Here is a 24,491-nt window from a genome sequence, read left to right on the forward strand (position 1 = left end):
GAAAATTTTGGCCCTAAATTTGTATTCATTAAATTAATGCAAAAGCTGTAGAAGAAAACCATGTTAGACACTGACCAGATGTTTTATTGCCCACAGATCTGCAGACACTGAAATCTTAATGTGAAAAGGAGAAACGGAAAGGGAAAGGGAAAGGAAAGAAGAAACACACCCCATAAAAACAATCAAGAGAGAAAAATAAAATAAAATAAAAAGGATTGATTTACATTAATGAAATTTTGAAATTTCTTCTTGATATGGGAGTTTTGAACTCATTCCACATCGATTTTAGATCCAAGATGTTAGATGTTAATTACGTCCCAGCAATTAATGAGGTCATCTATTCTAGAAACAGAGATTAATTCTTCAGTTCTTTTCAGGGAAAATGCATCAGTAACAGTAGATGACACTAAGTGAAATACACAGGCATTTGATAAATACAAATGACATGTATTTTGATTTACATTGTAAAAAAGAGATGGTAGTTTGATGGCTGATTAGAAACTACCATTGTATCTTGATGCTTCTGATCATGGCAAATAATTAGCATTGAAATAATATTTGCTTTTCATAATTTATGTTTAAAACTTGTCTCATGTAGCGATGAACTATAAACATCGCATTTTGTGATCTTTAGAAATCTTCACTGGCAAAATTTTAAGAAAATTTAATTTCCAAAAGGAAATGTTGATTTATCAATGCTAGGGGGATTAGTCTCCACTATTTAGAAAAAAAAAAAATATTTATTTATTATACACAAGAAAAAGGTTTTCAAAGTCTGAAAAATTACTTTTTACTTGTGAAAACAAAATAAAGAAGGATAAGGCTAGAAATGTTTAAAACAACAAGATTTTACCTCAGATTTGATAGAGATTAGCAAAAAAGACCTAAGAAGCTTTTTCAAACAAACAGCTTAATTCTGTAACGTGTGAATAACCCTATTATGAAAGCAAAATGTGATACTAATAGAAGTACACTATAGAAGTGGTATAGTACTTTCTATACTTAGACAAAGCTGGTATCTTAGATCAGTATGTGATACGCAGATATGTAGTATCACAGTATAACTGTTACCTATTTAGCAGTGTGATTGTAGATGACCTTTTATAACTCAAGATCTGGTAATAAACTAAGCAATCATGACTGAACCAACAAATACAGATAACCAATATGATTAATCTCAGACATCTGGATTTTTATTGGCATTATCCTGTCCCTCATATTTCACAAAAGAAAAAAAAAGAAAGGCAAAAGTAGTATCTTCAGCTAAATAATTAATATTTTGCAACAGATCACAAAAAAAATGTTGAAAAATGTGTGGAGTTTGAATCTCAGTGTTTGGTATCATATGTAGCTGTACATATGTGGACTTACAGAGTGATTTGATTTCGCTAAATTTCTGAGGAATCAGAATCAGAATCAGTTTGTACTATTAAACTAGTTGTGCTTGTAACATATGTTTTGTAATTTTTATCTTCTTACAAACTTTGCTTTCTCTGTCCTCAAGAGAAACATTAACTGTCCTGTGATCTACCCACTTATGTATAGAGGTCTTTAATAATGATTTACAATCTCCTTTTAATTTGTTAAAAGTCTTAGTTTGTACTGTCTTGATATTTATATCATTTTAATTTCTGGGTGAGTCCTTGCGCTATAGAGTAAGATGCCTTATGTGAAATAAACTATTATTATTAGCAACCAAACTTAAAAAAAATAATAATATTTGCTTTAAAATGTGTGTTTCCATAAACAAACCTTAACATAATTACTGTGTTACTAGCCTTCAGTTCTTTATTCAGTGATTTCTGATTCATATTTTCCATTATTTTTCTGGAGGATCAATGAAGAGTTGACAGGCCTACAAGTACCTAAGTCACCTGCTTGACATTCTAAAATATGGGCATGAGACTATCTTTCTTCTGGCCTTGTGAAACCTCTCCAGTATTTTAAGACTTACTGAAAATGAATGTTAATAGTCTAAGAAGGTTCTCTGACAGCTTTCTTAAAACTTTTGGCTGAAAATTCCCTCAACCCACCGCTCTCAAAAGTCTACCAGCTCAATTAAAAGTGTTGGATTATTTTGTTATATGGTTATTTTCCCTAAAAAAAAAAAGAATCATAAATCTTAATACTTTAGAATTCTTCTTTGTTATTACCAGTTTTTTTAATGCTCACATATACAAAAGAAATGATACCATTGCTTAGTTTATTTTTATTCCTAAGATGCTTTGAATTTCTCTTTCTTGGATTTTTTTTCTAGTCATTAATTCACCTTGTTCTCTTTTGCTTCCCTAAATAATATTCTGGTGAAAATATTTTTAAATTTTATATTTTCATACATTTCTGTGTGTATATGACTATAAATGTATATGAACACAATACAAATGAGATGGTGAAAACAGCTTTTCTCTTGATTCTCCTCACAGGCCAATTTATTCTTTGGCTTTTTTTTTTTTTTTCTATGGGTTTAAAGCATTTAGGGTCTTTTATTTCAACAGGATCATTTCAGGACATTCACTAATGTATGATTTCATTTCAAAAAATTCATATACATGGAATTACATTGTGTGTCTCTGCGTTTAAATAAACTTTGTTATGGACTGTACTGATGATGCTGCAAACATAAACATGTTCATTCAAATTAATCTCTAAAATCAAACCAGAATATCTATGCCAAATTGTCCACCTTTCCTCAAGAAACACCTATTTTTTTCAGTTCTTTGGGACATTTTTTTCAGCACAGAGACAAAACTCTGCAGGGCAGTGTAGGAGACAATGTGTTACAGGGAAGATATAAAAGATGATAGCAGTTTGAGAGCTAGTTTTCTTAATGTTAATCTGAATTATTGTTCATTCCTTTACATTTAATTGTCTTTTTGTGCAGATACATATTGATCTTTCATAATAATACGTGTTCCTTCAACACATCTAAGACATTAAAAACATAATGTCTCTGCCAGTAGACTATCAGACTGGGAGACTAACAAGACTGAAAAAATGAAGGATACTCAAGTGATGAAGTTCTGTGTTCTTCGTTTTAGTTTCTTTTACCTGAAAATGTAACTCAGTGGCAGCATTTCACTGCTACAGAAGGAAGTACCAGAGTGTTGTATGTTGTCCTGGGCATAAGAGAGTAAGAAACAAGCTTTTGATTTCAGCACACGTTGATGTCATAAGAGAGATTTGGATCAGGCAGTTAGGTTTCAGGGGGATGGTGGGGAGATTCTTGCATATATGAAGAGGAAATGAGCCAGTTTCTGTAATTTATAGCTGAGGAAGATATGCACAGAGTTTCCTAAGCATCAAAAGTATTATCAATGTAGACTGTACTAAATAAAATCACGCTTCAGCCCTAGGGTTTGTTGTGCCTCTAAAAACTCATGATGTGATTTTGTAAACCTGCACAGCATTATTTTGTCTCAGTACACTGAAAATTGTTGTTTAAAAAAGAAAAAAGAAAGCAAAAACCCCCACCATTTTGTGGAGAAAAAAAAAAGGGGTGAAAAGTAAATGTTTTGAATAGATGCAAAGATAAAATTAAATTAATTTTTAAAGTAACATGAACTAAGTGTGAAGAATGCCAAAAAAATCAGCATGAATTTCCATGTACTCCTGTTCAAGAATTCACTACTGAATATACTTGAGTATGCAGTAAGTTCACGCACAAAAGAGAAGTAATATTTATGCTTAAGCAAATTGATTATATGATTGGGTGATTGTGTTGAAGCTGTCAGTTAACTCTGTGAATAGCATTTAGGTGCAGGAAGGGACATATCGGTAGCATGATTTGGTCCTTTATTATAGCTGAGGGTAGTGTGGTTTTAAGGATCGTTGGTTTTACTATATCTAAAGTTACTGGTGTTTATAGTTGCCTGTAATGCCCACCAGCTTGATGGAACATTAATAATGTGGAAGAGATAGCCCACAGCCAAAATCTCAGATCCGAATGGATGGGAGTTTTGGTTTTGTCATTTTATTTTTTGTTAACTTAAACTTTCAGACTCATGGTTTTCACTTTATGTCTGTATATTTCTTGACATCATTTAGTGAGCTGTCATTCTGACAAATATTCATCTCAGAAGGAAGATGTTCATTGAGGAAATTCTGCAAGATCATGTATTTAATAAGATTAAAAGTACCAGCTGATGAAATACATGACAATACACTAGCATTATCATTCATTTTGCTACAATCAGTTAAAATTTACACAGCCAGCTACATTTTAACTAAGAAGATACTTTATAGAAAATATCATCTGATTATAGTATGCTTATATTAACATATTATGATACATCATCATTTCACTTTGTCTCTTATCCAGTTTTATACTCTGGGCATGAGAGCTTTTAAGGCCATAGCTCATAAACCTTGGTTCATAATGCTCAGCAGGTATCAGAAAGTACCTACCATAAATATCCTGAATCATCAAGCTAGAATGCCTGTGCACTGAGATAAGAAACTTTAAAGAAAAATGCTATTGTCATAAAAGTAAAGAAATGCTGAGGCTGGAGAAGAATTAGTTAATTTTCCTGAGGATTCTTTGTAGAATGAGTGAGGAACATAATGTAGGCTAAGTACTTTAACAATTTCTGGATTAACACCAATTTCAGATGGCTAACCTGTGAACATAATTGTTTGCAAAAAATTGGGAGTATTATGATTCTTTGCATTCTTAAATTCCTCAACTTTTTTGTGAGCATCTGTTTGATATCATTTACGCAGAAAGCTATCTGTCAAGGACATGACCTAATCTCCCCTGCAAGTTACTTCTGTTTCTTTCTTTTTCATTTGATATTCAGAAGTAAAAATTTCCCTCAGTTTAATCATAATCATTTCAAGAGTGCAGCAGCAGCTGAGATATATTAGAAAGCCATTTCAGAGAGTCTTGGTAGACAAATGATTTTCAGTAGCCCATAGGCTATTTAAACAACATGTATTAAAGGTGATAAAAAAAAAAAAAAAGAAGAAAAACAGGGACTGGAGAGGAAATACGACTGGAAAAATAATATTAGGAGAAAACTACTGAATTCTTTCAAGGCATGATTTCATTTGTATCAACTACATAAGGAAGAAAACCAAGTCTTTTTCTATGCAGGAATATATAGGAATGCAGATCAATGAAGGATACTCATCCAACTTCAAGTTCAATTTGAAAAAGAATTTTTTCAGACTTAAGTGTGAAATGAGTTAGTTACCTATAGCCATCTATTTCCACTAGACCTAGACTGTAAAACCGTAAATATACCTATTTGTTTGATAAATGGATATATATGCATACTTATTCCCATTTCAAATGTAGAAGAGAGAAACTGAACAGTCAGAACTGTGCCCCTCTACGAATAGTTACTCTGTAGACAGATCCTAGACTGCAGCTTAGAAAATGTATTGAACAGCACCAACTAGAACAGCAACCCTTGTGCTCCAACTTTGCTTTCGTTACTACACAATACATAGAGACTCAGCATTCCAGATGGCCAAGACTTTTTATCAAAGCAGAGCTAGATTCAGTGGAAAATACTGATTCATGAGTGGAAACTTTTCAGAGGCACATGGTGGTCTTATATCTGGCCTATAGGAAAGATTTCTCAACTCCCAGGATGTAAAGTTACGTCAGTGAATAAAAGCATGTAACAACTGATAGATTGTGGATTAGGGCAGTTCTCTGGAGTACGCTAGTATTTCAGTAGTACACTACTGCTGAAAGATTCTTCATTTTTGAAATTTGCATTCTCTAACTCACAGTGGAAACTTTCCCAAAATTTTCAGTAGCTGTCTGGTCCTGGAACATGATTTAATTATTAGAAATATTCAGAATAACAAATACTGGAGACATAGCTTCCTCTGGGCAATGTTGCCAAGGCACAGCCATTCCTTCAACCACATCAAGGTCTACATTCAATATAGAATGATTTCTTCACCAAAAGAGATTAAGTGGATAAAGTAAAAAATCACTACTTTTTAAAAAGTGTGTATATATTTAAAATTCAGAATAAAAAGTTCTGTATATGTCCTTGGGAAAAAAAAAAAAATCTACCGGAAAAACTTCTATTTTCTTTCTAGAGCTACTTTCTTTTCTTTCTTCCAGGTAGCTATTTTAATTGTGTTAATCATAGGCCTATAAACATGGCTTTACTTCACTGGAGGATAGTTTGCAATAAGGCAACTCTCTGTGGGAAATTGTGTAATGAAAAAAATTAACTTCTACTTGGGATTCATCCTGGCTTGTCCAGTCTTTGAAGTCAAAAGTTGTCTCCTGAGCCTCGCCTCAGTAAGGACAGTAATATTGCATTGACTTCAGACTACATTAGTGAAACCAGGATCTGAAATAAAAAGAGAAAAATCTCAATGAAATGAAATAATAAGCTAAACCAAAGTGCATGTTCTATGTAACATTATACTTGGACATCTCTCATATAAAAAACCCTAGTGCTTCTAAAGGCTAATGTAGAAGCATAAGTGACACATCTATTGTTTTTTTTTAAGCAATATAGCTTAGTACTTATGGAATCACAGAATCACAGAATCACAGATTGTTAGGGACTGGAAGGGACCTCAAACGATCATCTAGTCCAATCCTCCTGCCAGAGCAGGACCACCTAGATCAGATCACACAAAAACACGTCCAGGCAGGTTTTGAACATCTCCATAGAAGGAGACTCAACAACCTCTCTGGGCAGCCTGTTCCAGTGTTCTGTTACCCTTACTATGAAGAAGTTCTTCCTCATGTTTAAGCGGAACCTCCTATGTTCCAGCTTATATCTGTTTCCCCTTGTCCTATCATTGGATGCCACTGAGAAGAGCCTTGCTCCATCCTCATGGCAGTCACTCTTTACATATTTATAAACATTAATGAGGTCCTCCCTCAGTCTCCTCTTCTCCAAGCTAAAGAGACCCAGCTGCCTCAGCCTTTCCTCATAAGGGAGATGCCCCACTCCCTTAATCATCTTGGTGGCCCTGCGCTGGACTCTCTCAAGCAGTTCCTTGTCCTTCTTGAACTGAGGGGCTCGGAACTGGACACAATATTCCAGATGTGGCCTCACCAGGGCAGAGTAGAGGGGGAAATGGAGATGACATTGGGTATAACAGCTGATTCAATTTGTTTAGAAATGCAGGGATCATAAAGAGTCAGTAAAATTTTAGCATTTAATATCTGCAAACTGATTTTCCATTAAAAGTCAGCATTATTTGACACAATAAATGTTATAGAATCAAATTAATGTATTCAATTCTTTATTCAAGTTGTTAGGTTAACAAGGTTTCTGTAAAATCATTCACAAATATTTTTTCTATTAACAACTTTAAAGGTATGTGTTTGCCCCAGTCCAGGAACTGAAAACAAGGCTGGGACAAATCCATACCTTTAAAATAGCTAACAGAAAGAAGTATTTGTGAATGATTTTACTGAAACTCTAGTCTGATATTTATAACCCAAAATATCTGTTATAGTTGCTGAGTAAGGAATAGCTTTTACTTTTATTGAGAGGCCTAATAAAGGTAGTCTAAGAAAAAATCGGTCAGATCCTATAATGAAATTTACATTTTAATGAAACTATGAACACATTATTTTTCCTAGCATTAATAAACTTCATTTTAATGAATTACAAAACAAGTTCATGCAACAAAAAGCCTCTTTTCCACGAATCATTTCTTTCTGCTTGCTTTGCAGAAACAGAATTAAACATGCAACTTTTGTCTTTATATACATTTTTCTTTATCTTAAGTTTTTATTTACAGACAAATATTCTGTCTTAATCCTTACAGAACTATGGAGAATTTCATCGTCTGTATGGCAGAAAATGAAAAGTAGCAAGAAAACCATCATAAATATCCACTTTAAGATTATCTTTTACTCTTACCTAAATGTCATCTTGGCCTCCTGTTCAGACCAGTCTGAAGACTAGAGGGCTAGAAGTCAAAAGCAAAAGAATCCCAAGCATCTGATGTGGTCCTGTAAGGTCCTGCCCAGTATGAGTGTTTTTAAAGCAAATCTAACTTGTGTAGACAACTTTACTGGTGAAAAAACTATCATTTTGGAGAGCTTATTACCCTCACTCAGCCCTTCCAGACCGGCTTTTCTGGTTCTTAAGAAAAATTTCTTGTTTGATTTACTTTTCCTTGAAAGAAGAATGTATTGAGTTTCTTAGGAAAGACAAATTGAAGCAATTACTCACAATTACAAAGAGCGAATTTGAATTACAAAGCAAGCAGAATTTGAAGAGGTACTGCAAAAATTAAATTAGTAGGAAAAAGTCTATGAAAGAAATTTGGAAAAGTAAGCATGTTTCAGGCTTTAAATATATAGTTTCACTGCTGTTTATACACGTACAAACATACGTATTTAACACAGCATCTCCTTTGGGAAGTGTAATTTTTTTCTTGGGATTCACCGATTCTAAGAGAAAGGTCTGTAATGCCCAGTAATGTAACATAATACTGAAGTGTGACTTGAATTAACAAGTAACGGCAGAACCTGAACAAATTGTTTCCTAATAAACAACAAATGAAAATTTGTGTAATTGTTTGGTTAAGCTTCTTATCCATTTATAAATTTTTGTCACTAACTGCCCACAGATGAGGTAATTCTGGAGAGTGTCTTTGTACCACTGTTACCCTCTCTATTGCTAAAATTAAAGTCAGTTCCAAAAACTCTTTCATATTCACATCTTGACATGGCAGAACCAAAAGACCTGAGACGTTGCAATATCATCTTCCAGGAGGACCTTCAGTGAACCACAGATTAACATCTCCTTTACTTTCAAGCCAACTAATTTGTACATACTATTGACATGTCTCTGCCTAGTTGTAATAGTTTTAGCTGGGATAGAGTTAATGTTCTCCATAGCAGCTTCTTACCATGTTGCGGATTTTTGACCAAAACAATATTGATAATACAGGAATGTTTTAGTTATTGCTGAGCAGTTTTTACACAGCCTTTTCTGCTTCTCATGGTGCCCTGCCCGCGAGCAGGCTGGCAGTGGAGAAGAAGTTTTGGGGCGACACAGCTGGGACAGCTGACACCAATTGACCAAAGGGATACCCCATGCCATATGGCATTATGCTCAGCAATAAAAGCTGCAGAGAAGAAGGAGAAAGGAGGGATGTTTGGAGTCACAGTATTCATCTTTCCAAATAAGAGTTACGTATGATGAAGCCCTCTTTTCCTGGAAATGCCCAACAATCTGCCTGTCAGAGTAGTGAGTGAATTCCTTGTTTTTCCTTGCTTGCACGTGTAGTTTTTGCATTACCTAGTAAACCATCTTTATCTCAACCCGTGAGTTTTCTCATGTTTATCCTCAAGATTCTCTTCTCCATCCCACCAGGCAAGAGAGAATGAGGAGCTGTGTGAATCTCAGCTGCCTACCAGGTTTAAACTACAACACTTGTGTAACAGCGTGTCAAAAGTCAGTACTGTATTGATTTAAGACCATTCTATTTACTCTTTCCAATACACTCAAAAAATATTTCAATCTTACGAAATCGATGCACCATAAAGTATATCATTCCAGAGGCAGTTAAAAACAACAAAAACTTGATATATGTCAGGCCAGTGATTTCCATCACTTCTTCCATATTCAACAACAAAGTTGCTAATTGTTGATGTCTTTATTTTTTCAAACTCAGTTTATTTTCTTTTACTATTTTCTATACAAAAACCAAAATAGAAACTCATTCCATGCAAGGAACATGAGAAATATTTTGAGAAGTATACTTTGAAATACTTAAAGATAATGGCTTAAAATTAGAAATCTTTGGGGAGCAGTAAGTACAGTAGATTTTACCGTAGTCATAAACTAGAAGAATATTCTAATGTTAGTGAAAATACATCTATGACTGATTTATTTTTTCTCAGCACCTCCCAGGTAACTGACAGCTGGTAAACCAGATATCAATAGAAAGGAAACTATCCATCCTATTGTCTCATTAAATTTAGCAGAACTGGAAAAGCTTTCAAATGTGCATGTAAATTGAGATGAACTCATTTTTCAGCCAGATATTCCCCAAATCCCTACCAAAGCTCACACAGAACTCTAAGAAAGATTTCAACTTTTCATGAAAGATTTCAAAAATAAAGTATCTATGGCTGTATGAAGTCTCCTGGTGGTGTCATTAACACAACAGCAGAAATGCATATTTGGAGAAACTGAAATTAAAGTTAAATATCAAAATAAGATGGCACAGAAAATGAGTGTCTGAAAACTCTGAAAGAAACTTCAACAGGAGAGATCTGAGAGCAAGAAAGTTGTCATCATATTTATTTAGACATAAGTTTATTTTAATGACTTGGGCCTGTGAGAACCTCAAGAAGTTCAACAAGGCCAAGTGCAAGGTCCTGCGCGTGGGTCGGGGCAATCCCAAGCACAAGTACAGGCTGGGCGGAGAATGGATTGAGAGCAGCCCTGAGGAGAAGGACTTGGGAGTGCTGGTGGATGAGAAGCTCAACATGAGCCGGCAATGCATGCTTGCCGCTCAGAAAGCCAACCGTATCCTGGGCTGCATCCAAAGAAGCATGGCCAGCAGGTCGAGGGAGGTGATTCTGCCCCTCTACTCTGCTCTCAGGAGACCCCCCACCTGAAATACTGTGTTCAGCTCTGGAGTCCCCAACACAAGAAGGACATGGAGCTGCTGGAGCAGGTCCAGAGGAGGGCCACGAAGATGATCCGAGGGATGGAGCACCTCTGCTAGAAAGACAGGCTGAGACAGTTAAGGCTGTTCAGCCTGGAGAAGAGAAGGCTCCAGGGTGATCTTATTGCAGCCTTCCAGTACTTAAAGGGGGCCTACAGGAAAGCTGGAGAGGGACTTTTTACAAGGGCGTGTAGTGATAGGACAAGGGGCAATGGATTCAAACTGAAAGAGGGCAGACTTAGATTAGATCTAAGGAAGAAATTTTTCACTCAGAGGGTAATGTAACCTTGGAACAGATTGCCCAGAGGAGCTGTGGATGCCCCATCCCTGGAAGTGTTCAAGGCCAGTTTGGATGAGGCTTTGAGCAACCTGATCTAGTGGAAGGTGTCCCTGTGAGGCTTTGAGCAACCTGATCTAGTGGAAGGTGTCCCTGCCCATGGCAGGGGGTTGGAACTAGGTAACCTCAAGATCCCTTCCGACTCAAATCATTCTGTGATTCTATGACTTAATTTTTACGGGTGCATAACAACTCTTACATTCTACGGTGTTCATTGAAGGTCTTAGAAAACCTTTCAAATTTTACATTTTCTGTGGAAATCATAGTGAATATATTTCATTGGATTTTAAAAAAAATCTTGAGGTAATCATTGTGTTTTAGTTGGTTTTTGCATCTCTCAAAACTATTAGTCATCTAATCAATAGATTCAAGTAACATGGATTAAAGCTTTCTACTTTTAGTCCACAATGCTGAAATTTCTGTTAAATCTGATTATCTTCCTTTTTGTATAAGAGAATTTTGATTAACTTAGAACAGCAGCTGTCATTTCTTATCGTACTTTTTAACTCTTCACTCCAAGAGACCAAGTTCTTTTCAAATAAAGTTGATGCCATAAATTGATTTTAGTAGAGAGAATTCACTGTATTTCAGAAAACAATAAAAGTAAGTTTTAGAGTAGCTTTATAGAAATTAATAACCTATGGTTTTCTTCTGATCATGATAGTCCTTTATAGTTCTGGGTCATCTGTTATACTATAATCAGTATGAAATTTAATCTCTGTGAACATATCCGCAAAATTAGTGATATAAATCTGCGTAGCTTTGTTATTTTATATATATCATAAAAATATATTATATAGATCTATCAAATCTAACAGATTCTGAATTAAGAACCTGGACCTAGAAGAAAATTATTTTTGTGGTTTTCACTTGTCCAGTTTTTAATTGAAGCTGTTTAATAATTTGTCCCTTTAAAATAATGGAGGCATAAACTCTTCTGCAGGCCCACATATATTGTGAACTATTGAACCATCAGCTCACACTACTCTATATATGTAATTTGTTCTTCTCAATGTTTACTACTGTTCTACAACCCTTATCATCAAAGATTCATTATATATCATAATATGGTTTACTCAGAAATCTTTTAACCTTCGGCAGTGTAATGAAACAGTTACACAAAAATGATCTCTATGACTGATATGTATCCATTCACAGATCAGTTTGCAGTCTATCACATATACAGCTGTTTAAATACTTTTAACGTAGGTTTTTTAGCAAAGATAATATTTGGAAACAACAACAACAAAAAAAGGACCTTGAGAAATCTGACCATATCAATGACTGTCGCTTAGAAATCAGCTCTGTAATCAAATCAGATAAATCAAATGTATCTAACAAGCTCACACAGGCAAGATCCATTTTCTGTAAAATCATGTTGACTATTTCATGTATAATCAGTTGAAATGTGGTTACAATATTGGTTAATGAAATGCTTAATTAAACACTTTTTGGTCAATGCACAAACTGTCTGTAGTTCCTGATGTTCTCTCTTTCACCAACATCATTCCAGAATTTACAAAAAAAATGTCTCTTCCATTTTTATTTCATTTCTTCAGTTAAATAAATGGTGGTACTAAGTATTGATAAAGTTCAACTGCCACTTTTAAAAATCTGAGTATGAGAAATCTCAGTCAGTTCTTTTTGAGTATTTGATTTTACTACCCTACGTGATTACAGACATTGACCTTTCAGTCCCAGAGACTTCACGGATGATAAATTTGAAAGATTCAAGAATGGACTAAACAAATCTATCAAAGAAAATCTAGGTAGAGTTATGAATGACATAGAAGTCACATCCTTTTTGGAAGACTCTGAGCTGCAAATGCTTGGAGGATGTGCAACTACTATGGGGAAGTATCCAGTATGCATTCTTTGTTCTCACTCTTTACTCTTGAACCTTTGACCACCATCTGAGACAAGAAATCTGGCTACAAGAGATCTCTTTTAGACATAGCATAGATGATGTCATTTAACTGTGATGATACGTTTCAAATAAAGAGCAGAAATCTCTGCTGAGCTTTCCTTCCTTTCCTAAATTATTTTTACGATTTTATCATTTACAGCTAGCTTCAGATACAGGCTGGACTATGTTCTTTTCTTGTTTCTAATACTATCATAAAAGAACTGCTTATTTTTCATGGCATTGAGTGCACTCTCAGTAAGTTTGCTGATGACACCAAGCTGTGTGGTGCTGTGGACTCACTTGAGTGAAGAGATGCCATCCAGAGGGACCTTGATAGGCTTGAGAAATGGGCCAGTGCTAACTGCATGAGCTTCAACAAGTCAAAATGCAAGGTCCTTCACCTGGGTCGGGCCAATCCTAGGCACAAATACAGTCTGGGCACAGAGTGGATTGAGAGTAGCCCTGAAGAGAAGGATTTGGGGGTGTTTATAGATGAGAAGCTCAACATGAGCCGGCAGTGTGCTCATGCGGCCCAGAAGGCCAACCGCATCCTGGGATGTATTAAGAGAAGCGTAGTCAGCAGGTCGAGAGAGGGGATTCTCCCCATTTACTCTGCTCTTGTGAGACCCCACCTCGAATACTGCGTCCAGTTCTGGTGTCCCCACCATAAGAGAGACATAGATTTGTTGGAGCGTGTTCAGAGGAGGGCCACAAATATAATCCAGGGAGCACCTCTGCTACAAGGACAGGTTGTGGGAGCTGGAATTGTTCAGCCTTGAAAAGAGAAGACTTTGGAGGGACCTAATAGCTGCCTTCCAATACCTGAAGGCAACTTACAGGAAGGCTGGGGAGGGACTCTTTACAAGAGTGTCCACTGATAGGAGAAGGGGAAACGGGTTTAAGTTGAAGGAGAACAGATTTAGATTAGATTTTAGGAAGAAATTCTTCAGTATGAGGGTGGTAAGACTTTGGAGTAAATTACCCAGAGAGGTTGTGGATGTCCCCTCCCTGGAGGTGTTCAAGGCCAGGTTCGACAGAGCCTTGAGTAGCCTGATCTAGTTGAGAGGTGTCCCTGCCCATGACAGGGAGGTTGGATTAGATGATCTCTGAGGTACCTTCCAGCCTATGCCATTCTATGATCCTATGATTCTATGATTCATTGGCCTTTCATTAAATTTCTTCAACTTTTTGTGTACATATACATACACACACCTTTATATCTTCATTGTCTTCACTTCTCTACTTCTTTATGGCGATTTTTTTACAACTTCCTTCTCATCTTCTTTTGTCCTATTTTGCCACTTGTCTGTGCAGTTATGACTTTTCAAGTGTCCAGTAGATATCCTGAGAGATTTCTCATAATAATTTTTTTTTCCCCTCTAGTAGTCTTTTTTTTTATCAGAGCATGCTACTGTGTTTCATTGCTTAAATCTTAAAAAAAAAGATTGAACCTCTTTAAGTAAAAGAAAAAAAAAAAAAGCATGTAGTGCATATGTTATTTCATATATATTTTTCATTATAATTACTGGAATCTTTATGTAATTATATATATTGTTTTATTCTTAATTGTTCCATACTTGTCATATAATGATTAAACTTAAAAATTCAATCTATACAATGCATATATTTCTGGGCAGTGTTTCTGATAGAATTTGTAGGTCAACTGAGATGAATAATAACTTGAACAATGATCTTCCTGGAAATCAACTCTTTTCAGTTCAGACCTAACCATTTTCTTAATATATCTCTTTCAACCTCAATACTCAACAAATTCTTTCTGCAATCAAGTTGTGAATTATACTGGTTATATTTAATAACCTTGACTAATCATTAAAAAGCCTTTTTCAAGTCTAGGCATCTATCTTACATTTTGTGAATTCTACATTTTATTTTTTGTTCACTATACAAGGGTTTCGACTTGATTTTTCTGTACTGATCTCAACAAGAGTATAAGCTACATAACATGACACATCTGCAAAAGTTGAGAGGTTTCACTTTGCAAAACAATCTTTTCCAGTGAATCAAGAGCAGAATCACCAGACTGATTCAAGCTTCTAGTGGATACATTAGAAGGAACAATTCTCTTCATGTCGCAGCTAGTAACACCAACACAAAGAATATTTTGTTTATTTCCAAACAGTTAATAATCAGAAATGAAGAGAACAATATAAGCTGTTAACCTTCAATTTGATATGAAGCAGGGAAGAGGGAGTAGAACTTCAGTAAGCACCTGATCCGAACAGCTGCTTGGCCCAGGAAAAATCCACAAGAGTGACTTATGAGATGGTAGCACTGTCTGAAAAACAGAGTGGCTTAGAACAGGCAAATAGTCTCCAGCTGTTTGATTCTTCTTCTGCTCATTAGTGTACGTCTCCTTGGCAAGATAAAAATTGTATCACTATACACAATCTGTCAGCATTTTCTGATCCCAGGTAGAATAATTTACAATTCCCTCAATTTGGCTTGTGACTCAGATAAATCCATTCCAAAGTACGTCCTTAAAAAAAAAAAAAACAAAAATAATAATAAAAAAAAGCTATTTAGAGGCACTCTTCTTTGCTTGTTTTCAGATCACAAAATATAAAAGGAAGCTGTCAAGCATTTCTGTTCCAGTTATCCTCTCAGCTTCCTGTGGCAACATAATAACGTATGTATGAAAATATTAAAATCATAGAATGGTTAGGGTTGGAAGGGACCTTAAAGATCATCTAGTTCCAACACCCCTGCCATGGGCAGAGAAATCCTCCACTACACCAGGTTGCCCAAAGCCTCATCCAACCTGACTTTGAACACTTCCAGGGATGGGGCATCCACAACTTCTCTGGGCAACCTGTTCCAGTGCCTCACCACCCTCAATGTAAAAAATTTTTTGCTTATATCTAATCAAAATCTGCCCTCTTTCAGTTTGAATTCATTGTCCCTTGTCCTATCACTACACATCCTCACTACACATCCAAGTCCCTCTCCAGCTTTCCTGTAGGCCCCCTTTAGGTACTGGAAAGCTGCTATAAGATCACCCCGGAGCCTTCTCTTCTCCAGGCTGAACAGCCCCAACTCTCTCAGCCTGTCTTCATAGCAGAGGTGCTCCAGCCCTCGGATCATCTTCATGGCCCTCCTCTGGTCTCGCTCCAGCAGCTCCATGTCCTTCTTGTATTGGGGACTCCAGAGCTGAACACAGTATTCTAGGTGGGGACTCACAAGAGCTGAGTAGAAGGACAGAATCACTTCCCTCGACCTGCTGGCCACACTCCTTTTGATACAGCCCAGGATACAATTTGCTTTCTGGGCTGTCAGTGCACATTGCCGGCTCATGTTGAGCTTCTCATCCACCAGCATTCCCAAGTCCTTTTCCTCAGGGCTGCTCTCAATCCATTCTCCGCCCAGCCTGTACTTGTGCTTCGGATTGTTCCAACCCACGTGCAGGACCTTGCACTTGGCCTTGTTGAACTTCATGAGGTTCTCACAGGCCCATCTCTCCAGCCTGTCAAGGTCCCTCTGGATGGCATCCCTTCCCTCCAGCGTGTCCACAACACCACACAACTTGGTGTCATCTGCAAACTTGTTGAGGGTGCACCTGATCCCAGTGTCCATGTGTCCAACAAAGATGTTAGATAACACTGGTCCCAGTACTGACCCCTGAGGAACACCACTCGTCACAGGCCTCCACGTGGACATTGAACCATTGACCACAAGTCTTTGAGTGCAGCCATCCAGCCAATTCCTTATCCACCGAGTGGTCCATCCATCAAAACCATGTCTTTCCAGTTTAGAGACAAGGATGTCGTATGGGACAGTATCAAATGCTTTGGATAAGTCCAGGTAGATGATGTCAGTTGCTCTTCCCCATCCATCAATGCTGCAACCTCATCATAGAAGGCCACCAAATTAGTCAGGCAGGATTTGCCCTTAGTGAAGCCATGTTGGCTGTCAGCAATCACCTCCTTATTTTCTATGTGCCTTAGCATAGTCACCAGAAGGATCTGCTCCATGATCTTGCTGGGCACAGAAGTGAGACTGACTGCCTGTAGTTCCCTGGGTCTTCTTTTTTCCCCTTTTTAAAGATGGGGGCTATATTTCCCCTTTTCCAGTCTTTGGGAATATTCTTTTTCTCTATTTTAAACTTATGCCATGGGCATTAAATTGCTAGTTACTTTTTTAACTCTAAATTATTCTCTCCTTTTCCTTCTGTTCTGCTTCAAATGGATACCTGAACATTTCACTGGGGATGGCTTTTTTAATTGCAATTCCTTATTCACCTTCTCTCTACCATCTATTATTGTCGAAGTTTTATCAGATCAGAATTGTGTTACCATTGTAAAGAACTCTGCTGCATTTTACCTGCTTTGTATGGAAAATGTTCCACCTCTCTCATTATTACTGTCATCCTACTTGTAGACTTTTCTAGTCCTATTAGATTCTCTTTAGACAAAAATTCATTAAATAGTCAAGGTGTGAATATATCACAGTTATAAAGTGTTGTAATAAAGTTAATCAACCATACTACAAAAGAATGCAGAGAAGTAGGCTTTTTCTACTTAGGTATGTATGATACTTGAAAAGAGCATGAGTGCAAAATGATGAGGTTATAAATTATTTTTAACATTTGGAGAAGTGGCTCCAAGAGAAACAGACAAAACAAGTGAGCAGCAGTTGTGTAGTCTTTGCTTGTTTATTTATGACTGTTTCCAGGAAAACTTAATTGACAAAACCATGAAATTATCCAGAGTTTCACCTAGAAATCAAGTGTATGTAGTTGAGTGCTCATGAGCAGAGCTTAGGAAATCAGCCTGATTTTTATTTTTTATCTTTTTTTTTTTTGGTCAGAAAATACCAATTTCAAAACCAGGTCTTAAAGAAGAAATATATCATCCTTTTGATGAAATTTCTGAACAAGACTGCAAGGAGACACAGAAAAGAAGAAACATTGCTTAGTTGCTAGGACTCTCATCGGAGATTCAGAGCCAGAACCAACTTCCTGTCTAATTAGATTCATGCTTTATACAGGTGACCTTGGGCAGAGGTCTGGCCACATTGCTTGCTGGAATATCCTCAAGCCTTGAACTAGCACAAAAGCTGTTTTTTTTCTGGCTATATTCTACAGCATACACCAAGAACATATTTACCTTTCAGGCTGATTGATAGGTCTCAACAAATTCAGGAATTTTTTGCTGATTTTATCTACTCTAGCTACCATTGCATCTGTGCCATATGACTGACATTGAAAAAGCAATCTGTAGTGTGCCAATACCAGCTAGAATGACTAGAAACAATGAGCTGAATTTAGGCTCCAAATAAAAGAAATATGCATGGTGATGTCAAGCTTCACAATCACCTCAGTCCTCTCTCTAGTCAGATAAATATAGATGTAACAACTCAGATCAGAGACAGGCATTTCCCTTTTCCGAGGTTTGTACTTTAATGATCAGTAGCTGTACTGAACTCTTGTTGATGTTTAGGTGACTCACATTTTCCTTTTGCTTGGCAAGCTTCACATTTCACCGAGGACAGTAGAGTTCACTGGAATAGCTTCTAGACATATGGAGTTTAATTTCATATTTGTCTAAGTCTGATCCATCTATTGATAAATTCCACAAATGAAGAGAAACATATAATTAGGTAGATTTTCCTTTAAAAAACAAACAAGCAAAAAGCACAAGAATAATCACATCCTCTTTTAAAAAGCCAGACTCTAGTTTTTGAATAGCTCTAGTCATTCTGTGAAATGTATCATTTTCTTGTATGGAATGAAATGTCAATTTTCTGAAGATGTGGCTGTCATGAATCCACCTGACTGACAGTTTTTAACCCGATTCATGTCAGTTACAGTAGCAAGACTGAAAGCCTGTATTATTTGCATTCAAGCAGAATACTATTTGTTTTAGAAAGACATCTTGAGCTGCACAAAAGTAATGAAGATAGCAACGAACATAAGTCGTTTGCTGACACACTGGCAGTGCTGCTATTCCTTTGCTTAGCTGCACCATTAAAAGGTTATGTCCCTATGGGCCACTTAGATGTAGGTAGTCAGTATTTTCAGAAATGCAGGCAGCTATTGTATAATTACAAGCAAAAACAACAACAACAACAACAAAATAATCAAGAGGGCCAGGACATTTTTTCAATGCATTTTGCTTCCCAGCATTGTTGGGTAAAGTAATTTAAGCTTGCTTGTGCTTAGTACCCTATTTTTAAAGAAAGATGCCTGACATTAGAGTTTCTTCAAAGAAAAAATAAAAAAAAAAAGGAAAAAAAAAGGAAAAGGAAGAAAAATATCTAAGCTTACAGTGCTCTGAGGCATTTCATCTCTCATTTGATCTACCACCTGTAGCTCTGACCTTTACATGTTTTGATTACGCAGAGCCTGTGTTCTGGCAGTCATACTCTGTCTGTTGACAAGCATTATCAGCTCCTCACCCAGTGCTGGTTGGAAATCCTTAGAAGTCAGGGAATTTTTACAACTTCAGTAGGCTTTCGGATGAGGAGCATAACAGAGTGAAAGCAGTAAGCTCTCTGAAAGATTCAGATGCTTAGTTTTCACTCTTATTTCCAAAAGACTAATTCTATGCTTTAGAGTCAGTAAGGAAAGAACTGTTTTGCAGGGTTAGGATAGATCACTGTGAGCATAAGGTTGAAGTGAAGTAGCTGAAAAAGCCATCCTGAATTCCTTTAGAACCTACTCTGAGAAATTCTTAGCCACCAATGGAGCATCACTTGGAAAATCTACAATTGAGAGTAAATCTAGAGGAATATGGGTACTACTGCTATTATTAATCACATTAGTGACGTGTCCTCCTATTTTAATGGCATGGGGTTTACAAAGCGTAAAACTACCTCATCACATATAAATCTGAAGTCTTCTGAAGAACGTCTTCAAGAAAGAAAATTGCATAGGGTTATAACAATACCCATTTCTATTAAAATTTCAAGAAAACTTATTACATTCTAAGTGTCATTTTAGTGCTTCAGTACACTAACGTTTTCACTGATAAATTTTTCACTAAGGCAAACTTTAGACACAGGTAAATGGAATTAGATTATCTGTGAATTGCATCTCCTATTCATTGCATCTTTAGTTTATAATTTAAACCATTAATTTGTACTCAAGAGGTTATAAGGGGAAGCAGTTATATTTCTAATAAACACGTCAAAAATGTATTTTAAGAATGGATGTGATCTGTGTAATTTATAATGTGTATGTATACAGGCACAACGTATATATACCCATATACATCTTTGTTTCAGATACGACTTTTTCATGTATGATTCATAAAATATAACAAAATCATGATTGCATTGTGGAAATAAATTTTAGCTGTCTACATTTAAGCCTGAAGCATATTCCTGAATAAGAAAGATATGCCTTTAGACACAGTGGTATTCACACCATAGCTTTTCTGATAACAGACCTGTTATTTTTTTTGTCTCTTGAAATGTTTTATTCAAAAAGTCCATCCATAATTATTTCTTAACATAAATATTGCTTAACAGCCTGTAAAAGTAACTGTCAACTAAGGATTGCATAAATATTCTTTTGGAAGGCTGACATCATGTTCTAACCACATTCTAATAGTTCAGGCCATTACTAATTACTTTAAAGACACACTTATTTCTTAAACTAATTGTCCTTCATTTTCCACTAAACCTTCTTTTTAAACTCTTTAAAACTATGGTGAAGAAAGTGAACTTACCAAACTGTTTCAGTTCGAGGAATATTACTAAAATTAAAGAGCTAGTTTATAAACCTTATTTGTTACATCTTACCTTACAAATATTTTCTGACTATTCAGATTAATTTTTCTGAAATAAATTATATTTCTCTATGTATCAAGAATTAAAATCTTCATCTGAGATACCTACTGCTGAATTAGGCAATTGACAGAAAACAGTCTGCAGTATTTCACAGCGAAAATGATAAAATCCTCATCAGCTCTACTATTTACTGTCAGAATTCAAGTCTTTTATATTTTTTCCTGTAGTTATGTTAGCTTAACTTTAAGTGCTCTAAGAATAAAGATATTCAAAACTAGGTCAGATACACCATTCTTATCTAACAATATTATAAGCAGTCAATTAGTTCAAGTACTCCTTTACCTGCTGTTGCTGGCCTTTTCAACTTATGTCAAACTGTAAAAGTAATTTTAGATGTAGATGTATTTTAACTAAGATACAGTCAATATATCCATTTATCTGTCTAACTATTAATCTTAGATACATTATATATTTGTTTACTTGTTGAACTATTAATGTTAGATATGTTATATATTTGTCTACTTGTTGAAGTCAGTAATTTTCCATATACTGGAATAAACATACAATGTCCATTGCTGCTACGTATTCTCACACTAGGTTCTTGACAAAAAGCAATGCATTCTTTTACACCACCTGGTCAAGAGCTCAGATATCAGCCAGGGGTCTTCTGCAGTCCTTGAAACATCTCTAGGCACAGTTTATGCAGCTCTTCTGTGCAAACCGAGACTCAGCAGAACAGGAGCAAAAGTGCTTTTGGGTTCTTCATTGCATTATGGAAAAATCTATGTGTGCTATCAATCTGCAAGCCTATAAATCGGAGTACAGTAGGATTCCTAGAAGGCCAGGCCATTGCCTCACAGCAACACAGCTCACGTGCAAGGCAGAACTATGCTCACAGAAGTATCTCTTGCAAAAATAGCAGCGGAAGCTGAAATTGAACTGTGTCTATCCACATTGGTGTTGTTTACCCCACAAATATAGACTTTGCAGAAAGTTTGTCTTATAGAATCAATGTCAATGAGCTTTTTCTTGTTCAATTATCATTATGGCTCAAAACCCAATCTTTGTTCTATAACTTTTCTTAACTTAAAGCGAGCCAAAATCCCATTTGTACTCTTCAAGGACTTAATTTCAAGTTTACTGGCTGTTTTTAGTCAATGTTGAATAGACTTCAGCTCTCCCTGTTCTGTGACACTAAGAAAAAGATTACAAAAAGAGTAGATCTTCTTTACAACATTTAAACTGGAAAGAAAGAAAATATCAATATTAAAGCCAAGAGTTTAATTAAGTTGCTTCCTCTGTTTACCTACTTTTAAATTATTCTTGACTCTAATTTTGAATTTAACTTCTGTTACAACTCCAACTTTGGAAAAGTTGACATTATTCTATAACTAAAATAAGTTAAAGCAATTCAGACAAAAATCAGGATCTCATCACCAACACTGAGAGATGGTGGAGGCTTCTTGTATGGAGAATTAAACTCCTGACTTGTTTACTGGTAATTGTATTTTTTTTTACATAGAAATATATTTACTGATTTCCCATCATAATTAGTTTATCATCTATTTTTTTCTTATTAATGTGATTGAAATATTTTTATTCCAGTAAACAAACAACTTTTGGGTTGCATGGAAATTTCAAGTTATGACACTGACAGTCTGTTTTCAGATATTTTTATAAAAAAGATGGTTCTCTAGTGTGGAAAGGTGACTGATATACAAAATTCTCATCATGCTCAAAAATTTTGTCTGCAGTGCTCTCTACAGAGAATCATAAAGAAAGCATGCAGTTTTCAGAAACTCAGAGAATAAAGGAAATTCCTTAACACATCCCTCTGATTCCAGCAATGCACAATTAACTGTATCTTATCCAAGTCTATATCAGAGTTGTCAAAACTCTTTGGGAGGCAAGTAAAAAAATATAAGTTGTGGAGTTTTTTTGTGGGAAGAAGGTAAACTGCAAAAATGTTTCCCCGTTATTTTTTTTTCCAGAATTTCTTTGGGCCTCTCTGTTTCAAAAAGTACTTTAGCTAAAGTATTACTTTTGAAAATAAATCAATGATATTTTATGAACATGACAGCTGGATTTCTTTCAGATGTCATTCCGTTACTAAAGTTAGCTGTTGTTAGAAAGACCTCTTTCTGTCATGTGCCGCATTCTTATTCCTGGAGGTGTGTAGAAAGGCAGAGGTTGAAAGATGATGCTGAAGGCTACATTTTCTGAAACATGCCTGAGCTGCAAAAAGAGAAATGCGATTCTTATGAGACAAGATTTGTAATTTTGGTCATTATTTTTAACTAAAAAGAAAAGCAGTTTGTGCAAAATTTCTTACCATCTATATTTTTTAGCCCATATTTCTGTGCAATGTTTCAGGTCAAGCCATTGGATAATGAAACCCCACTAACTCCCTCTTTCTGTGGCAAAGAATTGGAACAGATCCATATGAAAAAAACCTATACTGACAAAAAGTTATTAATATATCTGTTCACTTCTCTGACACTTCATGAAAGGGAAAAAGTTAACATATCTAGTTATAGGATAAGATAAACTTAACTGGGATAAGGAATGGAAAATTCCTCAACAGACCTTTAGCTTATAGATCCATTACTATGGCTTTAAGTTAGTGATTAGTTCCATTTCAGATCATTCACAGCCATCATTTGGCTGAGATGATTCACAAGCTACATTTGCTCCAGCCTTTCTACTGAGGGAGAGAGTTTTAAATCCATTTCTATGCACCATTATGTAGCACCAAGCCCATAGGTCTCAATTATGTTTGCATTTTTACTCCTATTGATTAAAACTTTAAGAGTGTTTGCAGAGCTGGCATTCCAGACCTGTTAGACCCACACACGGATAGGGGGAAAAAAACCCAACACAACAAACAAACAAACAACAAACAAAGCCAACAAACCCATAAAATTTGAGAATTTTTATTAAAAAAAAAAAAAATCAGGCCATTTAAGTTGGTCTTTTGGTCTTAGATTATGTATACTAAATATAGTACATAAAAAGAAGAAATTCCAGCAAACAGTGTGCTGGTAGTTATTGTTACCTGCTATTCAGGAATGGAAAGAGGTTGTGTACTGCAGGATATCCTTAATACTGTCTTTGTTGTGGACACAAAGTATCAACTATTTCTTTCTGGCTCCCAGGCTTTAACTTTCTCACGAGTTAGGAGTCTTTGCCAATATTTTGCTGTATAAAGAGGTGAAATTCTAAGAACTGCAGTCTTTTTGATTTAATAGTTCACTTTTAGAGTATTCATGCACGATGTCTTAATCTGAGATTCAGTTCTCCTCTCTCACTTCACTTCTGTTAGGGTCTCCAATTACACATCCTACCTCATAGGCTAAGGAGAATGCTTTAGAAAGCGTCTTCTTCTATCCACAGGAGCTTCACTTTGCATAAAATAATAAAATGTTAATTGGAAGAAGAAGAAAAATATGCATCAGCCTGACTTTTCCAACAGTTATGGCTTTGATTTGGGAGAAGTAGCATCCATCTTTGTGCTGACATATTTAAGATGAAATGCCTCAGTGCTCTTTAGAGCGAGCATTTGAATGTAAATCTCTCTTCTATCAGCTTACATTGTTAGTCATAAAATTAATTAGTTTTGCTTATTTTCTTTCTCTGAATACTCAGCATTTCTATGATTATAAGCATGGTAAAGATCATAAATTTAACTATGTTTGTCTTAATTATTCTTATGGATAAAGTATTAAAGCAAAATGAAACTAAAACATGGCATTTGCTAAGTGGATGTCCATGACTGATTTTTCAGAAAAAAGACACAAACGGCAAAACTTGAGCCTAACTGTGATTTTTTTGCATTTACATTTACACAGGCAGATCTTTAAGTAATGAAGCTCTAACTCT

This window comes from Tauraco erythrolophus, chromosome Z (assembly GCF_009769465.1).
Source record: "Tauraco erythrolophus isolate bTauEry1 chromosome Z, bTauEry1.pri, whole genome shotgun sequence".
Taxonomy (NCBI): domain Eukaryota; kingdom Metazoa; phylum Chordata; class Aves; order Musophagiformes; family Musophagidae; genus Tauraco; species Tauraco erythrolophus.